Source organism: Trachurus japonicus, chromosome 15 (assembly GCF_045865225.1).
Source record: "Trachurus japonicus isolate A0001 chromosome 15, Traja_1.0".
NCBI lineage: Eukaryota > Metazoa > Chordata > Actinopteri > Carangiformes > Carangidae > Trachurus > Trachurus japonicus.
In genome coordinates, this window is record NC_140921.1 from 4331187 (window position 1) to 4348808 (window position 17622).

Below are 17622 nucleotides of genomic sequence, written 5' to 3' on the forward strand. Positions count from 1 at the left end.
CTGTTAAACAGTGGTGTGCACGGGGGGCTTGTGGCCCAATTGTTGAAAGTGCCATCTAGGGAGCCAAAACATGTGCTAAAGTGCCCTCTAGGGAGCCAAAACGCGTGCTAAGGTGCCCTCTTGGGTGCCAAAACATGTGCTAAAGTGCCCTCTTGGGTGCCAAAACATGTGCTAAAGTGCCCTCTTGGGCGCCAAAACGCGTGCTAAAGTGCCCTCTTGGGCGCCTAAAAACACGTGCTAAAGTGCCCTCTTGGTCGCCGAAACGTGTGCTAAGGTGCCATCTTGGGAACCAAAACAGACCTTTAGTGGCGAGGACGCGCTGTATGTGCCCTTTTTTTCTTCGCCCCTGCCCTTCAAAAAGTCTGTGCACGCCACTGCTGTTACAGGAGACATGAAATATCATTTTTAAGATACTGGCTTATGCTAATTAGCCTCATTAGCAGCGGTGACCTTTATAAAAGGGTATTTTTGTTAACCTGAATGAAAAACCACATTACTGCAATTTTGGCCCTTTTCTTCTTTTCTTTTTTTTTGATGACCTTTTCAAATTAATCCTATTTTTATTTAACCTGACTCGTGATGTGCTGAGTCAGTTTTACGATTGGGACACATTAATGTCCAAAAAAAATATAAAAAATAGCCCAGCCATCAAACAGACATTTTCAAAGATTTTTTAGTTTCTGCTGTGTTCATTTGTAGAGGCGTTCAGTATATTCCTCTTCACACAACAGGGTGCTGGTCCCAATTAAAGGGGTCAAGTCTTGACTTTATGAGTTCATTCTACCATTAAAAGAGAAACACAAGGGTTTTAGTGCTGCTGGGAATCTTCCACTGCAGAGAAAGAGAGAGAGAGAGAGAGAGAGAGACGGACTTGATGGAGGTGAATTCCTCCGACTTGGGACCTATAACACATAAGACAGAGAATCTTTTTTCTGTCTGCACAACAATAGCTATGATTTAATGAAGCCGGTTCCCTCAGGAAATGATCTCGAGGTGCGCAACATATAATCTGGAATACAAAATGAATATTTGATTTAATGATTCAATCACCGGGGCCAACAGTAAAGGATCGTCTCTCCGTATTGTACGCGAGGCCTTGTTGCTCAGTCTGGCGTTGTGCAGCATCTGAATGTTTGTGCTGGAGCATAAATTTACAGAACTGCTGCACGGCTGCCTCCTGCTCTCTGCAGCTTCCAAGAGGTGGAAAGTCAAAAATCCACGTGGGAAGAATAAAGGATGCAGGTTTAACTCCACGAAACAGAATGTAATTACGGTGCTGAAAGTGTTTGACATGTTAATTCAAAGAGTAAGAAGTGTGCACAGGTTTTCAGAACATCACAGCAGGAATTCAGTCAAAGGTTTAGGAAACATTTTTTATCCACAATATTGGGTAGTTGCCATTCGGCATCGGCCAGGATGAGATCCTGACAGTGTGATAAGCTTAAACAAAAATATCACAATTTCACAGTTTGTGGTTACAGCTCTAAAACGTCTGGGTAAAAAAAACTAAAAACTTTTCCATCGAACACTGTCTTTTTAGTTTTAAATAACATACAGAATATTTGGATCATGGGTAAATGTGCATCAAGTTAAAGGGACAACGAGGAGTTTTGGAAAAGCTAAGTGTTTTCACACTACATTTATGAGCCTCCGCGCGCACCGTGAAATTCTTTGACCGGCGCAAGACAGACTCATGTTTTCATTCATCAAGAATTAAAGTCAGAGGTTCAAAGAGGTTCACATACCGTCGTAGTTCCGACCATAAATGGCGATTCGGCGGCGTTATTCTCATGACTCGCCACAAAACTCCGCCACCCCTAATAATAACAAAATAACGATAGAGACAAAACAATATATTTATCGAAAATGGAGCCATTAACAAGTGTGGGTAGCATAGATTCATCCACATTAACGTGAGACTTTTTTATAACCAAATAGAAACTCCTCGTTGTCCCTTTAAGGTAAGTAATTGTATTCTTCTAAATAAAATTAAAAAAGAACCATGTTTTTTCATAACATGGTTGTTTACCTTGAGCCTGGTACCAGCCCAGGCCTTGTTATCGTACTACACTCCCTCTATGAGGAGGAAGTACAGTGAGCATCAGTGAACTGTTTGCATATACGTAAGTAGTATGTGATTTTCTCATCTAGAAATGATCACACATAAACAATATGACAACCTGTGATGTTCAGGAACAAATACAAACCTATGACGATCAATGAAAAATACCAGAAATGGTCCAGTAATCAGTTTTAGAGTCTGTCAAGAAGCTTTCATCAGTAGTTTCTCCTGGTGGAGGTGATGGAGCAGAAGCCTGGTAGATGTATGAAGAGAGGAAACATGGAGGAGAGAAGGTTAATGAACACTATTTATAGAGGACGAGGCAGGATTCCCCACAGGAAAATATAAGAGCTGATTTTAACCCAGCCTCGTCCAATTCAAAAACAATTACACTACACTGTTAGCTTCTTATTTTTTATTTTAAAAGAAGACATAACCGGATTACACTGGTTTAAACACTGCTCCTCCATGCAGGGATTTTTCTAAATATAGACGTGTCATATTCAAAGCCGTCAGCTCTACGTGTTCCTGAGTAGAAACAAGCAGCTAATGAGCCTCCAGTATATTTACACGGAGAAATCTGATCTCACATTCAGTTTGTTCCAAAGTGTTCAAAGATTTTTATTTTAAACTCCTACACTACTTTTTTGAAAGCGCCTGTCCTGATGGCTCAACGCTGCACTGGCTGCTATAGCATTATTCTGAACAGATGGACAACCTCCAGGCTTTTATTTTGAAATGTAGTTAGACTTTTAACGTTCAACACTGTCAGAGAAAGGTTGATAGAAACCAGACACTGTAAGACAATTATGAAACAAAACAAACAAACATACAAAACAAGATATTGATAAGAGGTGCTTGTATTTGTCACACTTTAATAAATCTGCCATTTGTTCCTGTGTGAACCCCCCGGAGTAATCTGATGAATCTTCAGATCGGGGCACGTGAGCGCCAAGGGCAGCAGCAGCGCCTCTGCATAAACACCGCTCCTCTTCTCTTCTCTAGTTTGCATGAGGGGGAAGACTGGATATTACAATGAGCGGCGGTGATTTACAGCCTGTGATTAGCTGATGAACGAGGGGAGCAAAGTCGCAGAACTAAAAGCCCCCGCAGCCAACTAGAAGAGTCGAGATAATCACACACGCTTAGCCATTTAATATCAATACAGTGGATATGAATTTCCTCATCCGGAAAAACAAACAGAAATGATGAATCGAGGGCAGAATTACCATTAGAGGCATTAAATGTAAGAATTTGCTGAATAATTCAAGGTGTTTGTTGCTGTCGTTGTTGTCAAAGGAGGAGGAGGAGGAGGAGGAGGAGGAAGCCACGGTATCTGTGTGACTGAAGCAATATCAGACACATTTCCAAGGTGTTATTATTATTATTCTGTACAGCAGCACATTTATATAATCAGGAAAATGTTTAACAACACCTGCCTCTGTCTCTGTAGAAGAAACACTGATAAACATTTTAAATGCAAAACACATGTGGGATTCGTGACATTATATTTTAATTTTCAAAATATTGATCTGATGTGTTTTGGAGGTGGAAGTTGAGTGTGAAGCTGAGGGACCAAAACAGGACAAAGTGGTTAAATAACTAGTAAGATACTGAAATACAGGGATGTTATTTTAAACACACACACTAACAGGATTTACACTCATCCTCGATCCAATTAAAGGCTGTTAGTGAAGCGATAATTAGTACATTTTCTGATGTGACAGTGTTTTCTTCAATGGTGTCACCTTTAATTGTACAAATCGTACCTACAAATCTTACAAATCTTACAGGGACCTTCACTTTGAAAGTTTCCTGCAGCAGTTTACAAACATGTTAAACACTGAAACTAATTGTTTATTTACATTCAGATCAGCCAGAGTCTCATTCATGCTGTATGTGTTACAGTAAAGGTGACGTCTTGGATGGTGCAAATGGTGCAACAAGTTATTGAACCCTCTGGGATCTAAGATTTCTCGATTTTTAGATACTTTCTTAAATTCACCTTTTTAAGGTACTTGCAGATACAAGTGTTTTATGTTTAAATATTCATAACAATCTCAGCCTCTGTGTATTCTGACGCCCATATCTGTCGTAGAGCACTGTATAAAGAAATAATTTGGATAGATAGATAGATAGATAGATAGATAGATAGATAGATAGATAGATAGATAGATAGATAGATAGATAGATAGATAGATAGATAGATAGATAGATAGATAGACTTTATTGATCCCAAGCTGGTAAATTAAAGTGCAGCAGCAGTATTACACACATTGACAATAACAGCATAATGAAATAAAAAGAACAACCTATACATATTAAAATAGCAACATAAAATACAATATAAAAATGTACAACACATAAGCAGTGTTGATTGCTCTGTTATTGGCCCGCTACCTCCAGCTGTCAATCACGTAGGTCGTTAAGGGCTTTCAGTATTTGAAAGAGGAGAGTCTTCCAGCCACAGGAGGAGTTGAACTGCTTTTCTACGGCATAAAATGACAGAAATATAAATAAAAACGAGGGTTCGGGTTATCGACCGTTATGTAAACGCATCGGACTTCAGAGGGGTTGAGTCCAAGCTGCAGGTCTTTGATTGGAGAAGAGTCACAACTCTCAGGGTTTGTTTGGTAAAGAAACATCAAGCTGCTGTTCTGGTTCAGTTTGGGATAAAGTGAGAAACTGTCCTTGCTGTCACTTTGCCACCAATGTTTTAACATTTTCTGGGCCAATTTACACCTGAGGTGAAGGTGATATAATTCATTTCATTAATCTTTACTTCCTGAGAAATTTGTGTGTGTTTTGTCAGTTCTGCAGGGCTGAGGATACTAAATACTACAATACCCATGAGCCTCGGCTGCTTTTCCTACAGAAAAGCCTTTGGATATGCACATTAATTGTCAGTTTAAGGCTGTTTTCAATGGAAGATATCTCCATCAACACTAGCTTGTTGACAGCTGACGCATGCTGCCTCTTTAAGTCATTTTTTTTTTTTACCAGATCCAAGAAAAGAGTGTTCCTAAGAACAGCCATTGAACCAGGAACAGAGGTATATGTTTTAATTAGCCAGCAATGACGACTGAAGGTAATATGTTCTAATTAGGCAGCAATCAACACAGAAAGTATTGTATGATTAAATTAGCTCTTTCTGATGATTGAAGGTGTATATGTTTTAATTAGCCGGCAATGAAAGGCGGAGGATATATGTTTTAATTAGCGGGGTCTCCTGTGGCCCCGAGGTCTCAGGGCTTAAACATTAGGTAGAGTGTTAATCAAACCTGCAGAAATGAGACTAATTGTTTTCATACAGCCGTTCTCCTGTGGCATGACAGAAATAATCCTTTCACATCGCACATCGCTTTCTTTTTTTTATACGTTTCAGTAGGTACAACCGGCGCCGGCTGGCCTACTTTGATCTGCTCCCTAGTGACCAGCATCCAGCTCCGGCTCCTCTAACATACGTACATGTATATATATTATATACTATACAGTACAGCTGCTAAACTGTTGCTTCCTGTTTTTGATTTTCACAGGAACAAAAAGTAAACTAAGACTTCGTAACTTTGTTTAACAAGTTTTTCCCAAAATATTAGAGTGGCTTCTGTTACTGATTGACATGTTCACGTTCTGCTTTTGTCTGTGAAGAGAAAGTCTAATTGTCAAACTCTCAGCACGTCGTACGCTAACGAACGCAGCTATAAAAGAAAAAAAGGTGACACCAACACAGGATCTGACACTGAATCCTATAACCGTCTCCTCCCAAATGATCAGAAATACTGAAACTTCCTGTGTTTGACATTGAACATTCGTTGCAGGCGTCAGTTTCTGTTGTCAAACCTACACTAACTACACAAAACAACACAACTAGGAGGAATATTTGGGTTTAAAATTTGTTTTTTACTTTAATTCATGAGGTTTTTATCTTGGGAGTTCGTCTCTGGTTGGATTCTGCTCGGGTAAACAGCATCAAATCTAAAAGAGTGTTTCTAAAAATGTTCTGTTCCTCTGTTGGATATTCTTCCATTAGATGAAATGTTGTTGTTAATGTTTTCTAACAGTTGCTGCATTGAACCGTTCACTCATATCAAAGCATACTGTAGTATTATTGGATTTTTGAGGCTGTTTGAACTTACCGCAAATTCTCAAATAAAAGCTAAGTCTCAAATAGAGTCTGGTCTCCTGTACCGGACCGGGTCTGGCTACAGGTTAGAGCAACGTTTTCTATTTTCTGGAAGTTCTTGTGAGTGTAAAAGCCCACAATCGCCCGTTTGAATAGTTTCTAAGCTGCTTAATTCGTGCTAGAGTTCCCAACGGTCCGACCCACGGGCGTTGAAGCTCGGACCCAACGTGGCCGGACTCACAAGCATTAATTCTCAGCCTGAATGCAACCACACACAAAAAAAAGGTCACTAATTCAATTCAAAATGTGAAAAATACATTATATAGATCCATTGCACACATGTCTTCATTTTTTCAGTTTATTTTATTTTAATGCTAACATTAAATGAAGACCTAAAATTCAGTATCCCCAGAAATTTAAATATTACAAAGGACTTTTTTTTTCTTTTCTTAAAGCATTTTTAATATGGAAATGTTGGCCTTCTGAAAAATATGTCCATCTACTATATATATGCATTCAATACTAGGTTGGGGCTGTTTGATTTGAACTACTGGAAATGGACTTTTCCATAATATTATATGTATTTAGATGCACATACTGTATTTGTTAATGGTGAGTGTTAAACAGCAACAACAGAACCATTTCGTTATAATAAATTTTCCATCTTTACTGAGCAGAAGATTTGTTTCTAAATTAAATAAAAGCCCGTCCCATATACAGTAGACGCCTGTCTCTGATATAAGTTTGGCAGTTGAAGCAAATAAAAGCCCGGGCTTCCATTGGAGAATTAAAACCACCAGAAAATTTAAATTTAAAACTTTGATTTGTTCTTTCACTCGCTCTTCGTGCCACTTGGTTGTTTGTAGTACGAACTATGAACTAAACATCAACTTTTCACCAAGTTGGAAGTTTTTTAGGAGCCTCTAGTTGATGTGGATGTTTCTTCTAACTACATCTACAACACAGACTTTTCAGACTGAAACCAAGTCGAATGTTAACGAATGTCACAGGAAACTCTGTGATGGATGTTCGTCTGTTTCAATCAAGTTTAAAGTCTCTAGTTTTATTTTGTAGAAGTGAATTTCCATAACGTATGGAAATGAGCAGAAACCGCTGGCTGTGGTTGAGATAGAAAGAAACACATAAAAAAAAACAGACATTAAAATGCAGCAGTGATGTTTGTATCTTAGAGAAAATTGCATAAACACCAGTTTAGTCCTTTAACCCCAATTAAGACGTGAAACGTATGAAGAGAATTTAAAGTGGGAAGCCTCAGTCACACACACACACACACACACACACACACACATAATCCACACAAGTCAGTACTGCATCCAGGCTTATACTGTACGGCTTGTCAACTTTGTGTCGTTTTGTTTCATTAGATCACATACTGCTGTGTGTGTGTGTGTGTGTGTGTGTGTGTGAGGGATTGTTTGGTTATACATGGCTGCTCTTTAACAGGGAGTGTTGTTGGCTCGACCTGCTCTGCTCTGTGTGTCGCAATTGCCCACACACAGACACACAAACACACACAAACACACACACACACACACCTTCTCTCCTGTCCAGCCAGTTTAAATTGATATCACCTCCACTCAACCATGTGGCTCGGTTGTTGTGTGGTTTGTGTCGGTTGTAGGAGAGAAAATGGAAAAAGAACGACCGTCGACGTCCGAGCGAGAGAACAGGTGCAGACGGAAAGATGGAGCGAGGCAGAGAGGGAGGAAGAGAGGGAGAGAAGGAGAGGGAGAGAAGGAGAGGGAGAGAAGGAGAGGGAGAGAAGGTGGCGAAGGGATGAGGAGAGAGGAATAATGAAGAGAGAATAAAAAAAAGTGATTTAAGGAAAATAGAACATAGAAGGAAGAGAAAGGACGGAGTCAGACTCGGCTCTGCCCCCATTACAGAGAGCAAATACCTTTTTTGATTGGATTCTTTCAGCACCACCGGCGTGTGTGTGTGTGTGTGTGTGTGTGTGTGTGTGTGTGTCTTTGTAAGTGTAATCTGAAAAGAGATATCCATTCACAAAAAGTGAAAGTTTTCTCCTCTAAAGTCTCCAAATTGAGTTCTGTAGAATAAATAACTCTGCTTAGAGTCACTTCATCACAGGTCACAAGTTTGATTTTTGTAATTTGGCAAAAAAAAAACTTTTTTTTTTACATTGTGAAATTATTGGTTTTGTTCTAGTTAATAAATTCCTTTGTCTGGTGTGTATCTCTATACAGCAACACATTAACTGAGCCTCGACCAGTGATGAGCAGGATTTTATTTAAAGACTCCAAAATGAATGAAAAATATATTTTCCAGCTTTAATCATGTATCCATCCATTTATTTCTTGATACAAACCAAATTCATTTCATTTGTTTGTTTTTACATTAAAAAATCTATGTATTTTCTCTTCCTGGAAGAAGGAATTCAGATGTTTGACGACTGATCCTGCACTTACAATACGATACGATACGAATGACTTAATTAATCCCCAGAGGGAAATTCATTTGTCTGTCAGCTCATCAACCATTTGCAGAAGAATTAAAAGCCTGATGTGTATAGGTACGAAGGATCTTCTATATTTATATGAACCGTCCACCACCAATGTTTTTTGGGTCCATCAAGGTTTTATGAAGTTGATGATCCATCAGAGAAACATGACTGAAGTCTCCTGATATTACTGAAAGTGCCTCAGGATGTTTAGTCTGTATCCGAGCAACAACTTAATGGAGAACTTCACATGAAGTTGCCAAAAATATAAATTCTGTGAACTGCCACAAACTTTGCAAAAACTGCAGTTTCTTCATTCTACTTTACATTTTAAAACAATAAAATTTTTATTTTCATCTTTTCCATGTTTAAACAGACAGAAAAGGAAAAGGTCCCTCAGCAAAGGTTTGAGTTAGTACCTACTAGTATAAACTATCCCAGTGTGTAAATAGTAAATATCTTGTCTGATACCTTGGTCAAAGTTATCAGAGAGCTCAAGTCTCCTGGGTTTCTCATTCTTCTGCAGGCTGCTGCTCTGTTTCCCCTTTTTCACTCTGAAACGGTAGAAAACTAAAATAACACACTGATATTGACTAAAATATAGAAAAAGAGTGTTTTATATTTGATGAACTGTTCACATTAACAGACATTTGAAACGAGGGGGGGGGACAAACTTTTGCATTGCAGTCCAGGTCCAGTTTAACCTGTTTGTGACACCATGCACGTGGCCAGTGTGAATTTTAAGACTTTTTTTTTATCCTGCTGGTTCAAAATGTCACCAGATTATTATTTCAGCCCTTTTGGCAACAGAGGCCTCGACACCAGTTCATCTGGTTCAGAGTTAATTAACGACAGTGTTCCCTTTAGAAATGCCACTGAGACACCAGATCACCGCTGCACGACGACCAGTTTACACTTTAAGGATAAAAATTAAAGAGTCAAAGCTGAAACAGGAGCTGAATTATTGATGACTGACTTGTGGAAACATGACGGACACACACACACACACACACACACACAGAATATTCAGTGTCATGTTTTGACACTTTTAAAGTGATACTATTATTGATAGCAATACAAGCGCTGCTAATAATAATAATAATTGGGCTAAAAGAAAGCAAACAGATGTCCTGTTATTCATTAACACAGGATGACAAATGATGGAGGTTGTGGTTTTATCCGTGTCAGCCAACCCCGTTGCTCTGTTCAGGGTGTAATAGCAGAAGATAATAGCTTCTCAATTATTCATATTGGCCCTGCCTGCGCTCTACGGAGAATACTGTCACACAGTCAACTATATATCTTGATCTAATTAGCTGCAGGAGAGAGACGGAGCTGGAGTGGATGGAGGGTTGGGAAGAGGAGAACGGCAGGGCAGAGGGAGGGACTGAGAGAAGGAGGGATGAAAGAGGCGAAGAGATGGAAACGGAGAGAAAGAGGAAGGAACAGAAGTGTGGAAGTTGTGTTTTGCCTGGAAGCTTTGTAAACACTCTTCAAACAGTGTTTGTTGTAGAGAACTTCCTGAGTCTGCGGAACCGTCGCTGCATGACTTCCATGTTATGTGGATTGTGTGTGTGTCTGTGTGTGTGTGTGTGTGTGTGTGTGTGTGTTTGAGAGAGAAAGTACATATGCCTGTGTAGTATTCATATATAGGCTACGTCTCTGGTGAATAGTCGAGTGACTTCATCATCATCGTCGTCTTCGTCGTCGTGTTAACAGCAGATGTTTTTGTTTGTCTGTCTCTTCTCTGCTCCATAACTCAATCAGTCAACGCTCTAATTAAAAACAACATCAGCAACAGTTTGACAGTTATTAAACTGATATTTCATGTTATTAAACTGATAATTCATGTTATTAAACTGATAATTCATGTTATTAAACTGATAATTCATGTTATTAAACTGATAATTCATGTTATTAAACTGATATTTCATGTTAGTAAACTGATAATTCATGTTATTAAACTGATATTTCATGTTAGTAAACTGATAATTAATGTTATTAAACTGATATTTCATGTTATTAAACTGATAATTCATGTTATTAAACTGATAATTCATGTTATTAAACTGATAAATCATGTTATTAAACTAATAATTCATGTTATTAAACTGATTAATTATGTTATTAAACTGATAATTAATGTTATTAAACTGATATTTCATGTTATTAAACTGTTAATTCATGTTATTAAACTGATGATAAATGTGTTTTTCATGTCAGATGATCTCACCTGCAGCACATCTAAGGTTGGCTGGCTGTGCAAAAAGCTGCATCTCTTTTTTTTTTTTTATTTACCGTATAACTCAAATTTTTATTCAGTTAACAGCAAATTATTCACACCAGAAATAAATAAAAAAACAGACAAAAAAAGAACAATAACAACAAAACTAACAAGAACAAGACAAACAACAGACAATAAATTATAACAATTACATTTTCATCATTTCCCTCAGAGATCCACCGACACGGTCCCACTGGTCTTTAATCTCTCAGCTTCTTCTCACCTGCAGCAGTTTCCATCCTCTCAGTCATCCATGAACTCTAAGCAGAAGTTTCAGTTTCCCTCCAGAACTTTAAAATCCTCATTCACATAATGTTACTAAACTTGTTTTTAACACTAAATGCAAATTAGTTTTAAGTTTGGTCCGACCGATTTGTCTCCAAGGAGACACAGACTTGTTGATGTGGGAAGTTTCACCTCTTTGTAAGTTTTTACTCATAAGTTGCAGAACGTTCTTCCACAGTGGAAAAACCAGAGGATGTTCCCATAGAGCAGACTGAGCCTTTTTAACCTTGTGTTCATGTCTCATGTCTCCATAGTGACCACCACCAACAAGACGTCAAAGGACCTGAGCCGTTTCTGCGTCTGCATCTCCGTCTGGTAGATGGCGTCCATGTTCAGGGACCAGGTGCACGTGGAGGTATTTATAACCCTAACCCAACCTAATCTAACCTAATTTTACCTAACCTAACCTAATCTAACCCAACCCAACCCAACCCAACCCAACCTAATCTAACCTAACTTTACCTAACCTAACCTAATCTAACCTAACCCAACCCAACCCAACCCAACCTAATCTAACTTTACCTAACCTAACCCAATCTAACCTAATCTAACCCAACCCAACCTAACCCAACCTAATCTAACTTTACCTAACCTAACCCAATCTAACCTAATCTAACCCAACCCAACCTAACCCAACCTAATCTAACTTTACCTAACCTAACCCAATCTAACCTAATCTAACCAACCCAACCCAACCTTAACTTTCCAGCTTTAATCCTCTATCCACTTGTTATTTCTTCATTTATCTGTTGATTTTTTATCAAATTCATGACATAAAAGTTATTATCTTAATATTTTTACATAAAATCTTTTCCTGTAAACTGATTTCAGATGTTTGATGACTCATCCTGCACTCGAGGGCGGTCCTAAGTTTGCATCCAATTAAAACAGAGTCTTGAATTTTTTCGTCCCTTCCCTTAAATCACTATATTGTGTTTATAGTATGTTGTAATGTTTCTTCGTCATGAGGAACAAGAGTCTTGGTTGGACGCAAAAAAAATTTCAGAAGTGATTCTGACAATAAAAAAGTACTCGACGTACTCAACTACTACTACTTAAATCTAAATCCTTTGAGCTGTAACAAGCTGGTTCTGTTCATTCAACGTGATTGGCTACCGTAGATGTCAATCAGATATCTGTTTTTACAGAAAACACATAAACCTCTTGGCCTTCAAGTGTTTCTTTCAGTTCCAGTTCCTGACCAGGTTGGGTCAAACACACCGTCTCCATTCACTTCACCTGAACTGTTATATAAAATGAAGATGTAGCTTTCTCACCAGAACAGGAGAAAACAGATCTGACACACACACACACACACACACACACACACACACACACACACACACACACACACACCTTAATCAGAGCTGACAGGTGGGATACATCCTGCTGCCAGTTATAAAACAATATCAACTCGATTCAGGAAACCAACAGAGAGAGACATGAGCACAAGTCAAGATGTGAAATACAGTATAAATAATAGAATAAGGTGTTAGAAATGAGCTGTTATGAAAACAGATAAATATATACAGTATACAGTCGGTGGTGTCAGACTATGGGATGGCTGATGGCAGCGACTGTTTTGCAAAATCAAGACGAGGTTGAAAGAAGAAGAAGACGAAAAAAGAAAGGACATAAAACTGCAGCACGAGCCTGACAGGAATCTTACAATCCCAAAATAAAACTTTGCGTAAAAAAAAAAAAGATAAAGTAAAATAAAAGCAGCTGAAGGAGACAGTTAGTGCAGCGGCTGCTTCTGTGTTACACTCAGATGAAATGGAAATCACACATCTTAATTGTCAGTTACACTCTGCACACTGCACTCCAGCTGCTGCTTTCAATTTATCTGTTTACTGCAACTAAACATTACTGTACTACTGCAAAACTAAGCTCATTCTATTCTATTCTATTCTATTCTATTCTATAGAACAAATCACCTTGACGGACGAGAGTTTCGCTATATATATCTCATTTTTCATGTCACTATATCACCATTTAGACTAATCTGATGTTTGTAAAGTTTATAAAACCAATGATTAGACAAACATTACTATTTATGTGTCTATGGATATTCTCATTCATCCAGGTCATTATTGTTCTTTTCTGGGCAAATTGAATTGTAGGCAACTGGACTTGTATGTACGATTCAAGTTGCCCAGAAAAGTACTATTTATGTGTGCACATTTTTGTAATTACTGTAGTCATGGTTATCATAGATTAGCCGAGCTAACGGTTACCAGTTTAACTTTAATAATTCAGTGACTAGGGATGGGTACCTTTCACATTTGAATCGATACGGTATCGATACTCGGTACCTGGGAACCGATATCGGTACCAATCGGTACCTGTTTTCGGTACTTTTTGTGTGTGTGGTAATTAAAAAAAAAAAAAAATCAAAATGTCTAAAATTTTAATATTTACCTCTTAACAACATGTGATGTTTAGATGTGCTCTCATTACGTGACGAGGACTTGAATGGCGCCGCTGTGATGAGAAGCGGGAGTCGGGACCGGACCGCTTCGGTACGGATTGTCACAACAGTCTGTTCTTCACGTTAAATGACGGACGGCTGTTTTTCAGGTAGTGATTTAAAACGACAGGCTGGCGCTACCGCTTCTCCACGTCTCATTTCAGAGAGAGAGAGAGAGAGAGAGAGAGAGAGAGAGAAGGGGGGGGGGGGCGCGAGTGTGCGGTGCTGCTCATGCAGACTGCACTCTCTCTCGCTGACGCACGACGAAGATGCGTTCAGGTACCGAAATGTGGTACCGATTGACTTTATGTGAATCGATACTCGGTACTTTGGAGGGAATTCGGTCGGTACCAAAAAAGTACCGAATTTCGGTACCCATCCCTATCAGTGACTCAATAAACGGTCCATGACAAAATATTTTCTCCAGTGGATATCTGAGTTACAACATGATTGAGCTAATTGGAGTAGTTTCATGTCGTGTAATGTTTCTTCAATCGTTTCAGATTTGTCTAAACAGTGATAGGGCGTCAAAAATATGATATACATAGCTAAACTCTCGTTTGTTACTACTGTTCTCATTCAAATTACATGCTGGTTTTCTACCCAGAAGTAGTTGTAAACAACAAGGCGATTTGTTCTATTCTATTCTATTCTTTTCTTTTCTATTCTATTCTATTCTATTCTATTCTATTCTATTCTATTCTATTCCAGGCTCTGGGTCCCTGCTGATAAATGAAGTGGCCAGTCAGGTTATGCTAATTGATGTCTCCTCCTTTGCTTCCTTCCTCTTTTCTCCAAAGTTCAATTACACTCATCCACTGCCATCCATCACTGGAATGAAGCCGGCTGTGGGGCTAAATTAAATGTGCCAATTTCAATTAGCCGGCGTGACGCAGTGCAGGGGACAGAGGTGACTGTGGTGGAAATTGGTTGGTGGAGGGGTGGAGGTGGAGGGGGGGTTCAAAAATAAAGGGGTGGTGGTGGTGGTGGTGGTGGTGGTGGGGTTAGGAGGGTGTCGCCCTAAATGCTGCTCTGTTTATTAATGTTCTTTTCCAGCTGTTTTTTACGGTGGCCGACAAGGACAGACGCTGCAAACACAGGAACGATGAAAAACCAAAAATATTATACATGCAAGAGAAAAACAAAGAGGAAGACCAAGAGAGAGAAATAAGAAGAAAAACGAACCAAAAAGTGAAAAGGTTAGTGTTATACCTGACTTCTTATTTCTCTCTCTTGGTCTTCTTCTTTTTCTCTCACATAAAAAACACTGGTGCATCGGCAATAATAGTCCCCGGTAATTCACTTCCATTGTGGCTTTTTTATTTGCAGCTGCGTTTCTTTTTATTTGCAGCGTTTTTCTCTTGCATGTTTGCTTTTGGTTTTGCATCATTCCTGTGTTTGCAGCGCGTTTGCCCTTGTCGGCCACCGTAGTTTTTCTAAAATGTGCGTCTGTTTTGTGGGTTAATGCAACAACATGAAGATATTTGACACACACACATCTAAACACCAGTGTAACTGTAACTTAAACACCACAAAGTTACTTAAGAAGTGTGATGCAAAGGAGAATGTGCAGATTTACAAAGGGAGTAAAGTTTTAGAAACACCAAACTAAACCTTTACTCTCCAAGTCCAGTCTCTCCTCCTCGGTGTCTCTAACCCTCCTCTCCTCCATGTGCATTTGTTTCCAACGAAGCCGGTGAGAAATCAATCCATGGAGCGGTGGATAATGTTTTTTATCATCTATCGTGTTAACAAGTCGTGTATTTAATCATCACAATTACACCAAAGCTGTTTAATTAAGGCAAATATGTAGCACAGTTCCTCTTTAACCTATTGATTCATAAATGATGTAAACAGAGGACGTCGGCAAACAATGATCAAACATCCAGGCATGTAAGAAGTAGAGTGGAAGTATTCTGGGGTTACAGAGGCGTGGGAAGATGTAGAGACCATAGAATACATTTATATGTTAATAATAAATAAATAAATACATACATAAATATAAGAAATATAAATGCATATATAGGAAAACAACCCAAATAGACAGACAGGATAGGAGACAGCAGAAAGACTGGAAAGAAAAAAAGCATTTTATTTATATGAGAACTGCACTTAAAGAGACAGAGCTATTATATAATTATATTATACATATAATTAAGATTCCTGTTTGGTCCCAATCCCATAATTAAGTAAAGTCGACTCCTGTCCTGTGGGAGTCACAAAAAACCGTCAGCTCCTTCTGTCGAATAAAGTTTTACATTATTACACAAACCAACTATCTGCTGCAGACTCGACTTCACCTGCTGCAGCGAGACGGTGGAGTCACCAGGGACCAGAGGAAGTGTTGTCGAGTGCACAACCTCTGGTGACGGCTGCTGTTTGCTTTTCATGACAGTCACTGGTGAGACAGACAGCCGTGCAAATGCAGCGTAATGCAAATTCATTTGATCGAAGCTCGTGTTCAGATTTGACTTGTGGTGACAGCGACAGCTCCGTGCCAAAACAAGAACACAGAGGATTTGATGCAGGAAGAAAAAAGATGGGGTTTTTTTTATTCTTTGTGGTGCATAACCAGTCTCTCTTTTTTTCTCTGTGAGGTTTCCACATTTAATTGAATATCTCGGCTCGTCTCAAGTCCTGCTTCACTTTGCCAAACCGACACTGACTGGGCCGTCCCACGCCTCGCCACGAATTCTTCTTCTTCTTCCTCTTCTTTTTCTCTTCTCTGGAAAAATGATATCGCTGTGGTGATTTTTCTAAAAGCTGACACACGGAGCTCCAACATGTGTCCTGTCATCAAGTTTTTTTATACCGAGAGAGAGAGAGAAATAAACCCCCGAGAGTTTTGCATTGCAAAGAAGGAGGGTGCTGGATGGAAGTTAAACAGATTCATGTCTTGCACACACACACACACAGAGGAATCCACTGAGGCAGCAATCGCATGGAAAGCATGACAGATTTGAGGAGTGAAGTGCATACCAAATGACACTGGGAGGAAAATACAAGTCTATATCCACGGGTTATTAACTGTTAATAACAGGGAGTAATATTAGAGATTAATCCGGTCCTATTTGCAGAGGGTTACATAATATTTTATTCATATCTACTGTGAAAACTGTAATTTTGCTACACTTGTTGAGCTAATTGATCATAATTGTCGACTAATCCCTTAGATTATGTCATAAAAACACACTAATATTCTTAGCTCATGTGTTGTAGGTTGTGCCACACACACACACATGTCAGATCTTATCCCCAAAATAAAACCCAAAGCTGCCTTCACCTCAGCCTCACACACACACACACGTTGTTGTCAGAGCAGCTTGTTTAATAAGCATCGAGCCAAAGACGTTTCTTTGTTAGCGTCTTGTTATTAAAGCTGCAGCGGCATGACGACGACAATCAGAGGAGTTTCTTTGTGTTGCTGTTGAAGCCGCTCTCACATGATAACTAGGACTCTCTCTGGGCACCAGACAGGAACCACTGATAAATAATCTCTCTCTCTTTCTCTCTCTCTCTTTCTCTCTTTACTGAGGAGTGGCAGGCAGCAGGGCGGAGGCGGAGGAGGAGGAGGAGAAATAATAATTTCCCCCTTTTCTCTCAGTATCCTCTCCGACGGACCTGGTTTTAGCCGTAACCCCCTCCTCCCTCCCTCCCTCCCTCCCTCCCTCTGGCTGAAACAGGCTGATACTTTACACAGAAGTGATTTCAAACTTTTAAACGGTTTCTCTGTGACTTGTATATCCTCTAATTGTTATTCATAGCTCTGTCAGGAGAGGAGGAGGAGGAGGAGGAGGAGGAGAAGAGCGAATGAGCAGAGGAGAGAGGGGGAAAATGTCGAGGACGGAGAGGGAAGGAGATGGGAAGGAGAGGATAGGAGAGGAAGGGAGGAGGATGGGCGGACAGAGGAGATGAAATA

At 39.3% G+C, this 17622-nt stretch overlaps 1 long non-coding RNA gene across 1 annotated transcript; it reads left to right on the forward strand.

Moving 5' to 3' along the window:
* Window positions 1–9348: 9348 nt before the first annotated feature.
* On the forward strand, window positions 9349–16761 carry LOC146973084 (uncharacterized). Its single transcript, XR_015037803.1, has 3 exons — window positions 9349–9395; window positions 11488–11588; window positions 16301–16761. It is a non-coding gene; the product is annotated as an uncharacterized LOC146973084 (long non-coding RNA).
* The last annotated feature ends 861 nt before the right edge of the window (window positions 16762–17622 follow it).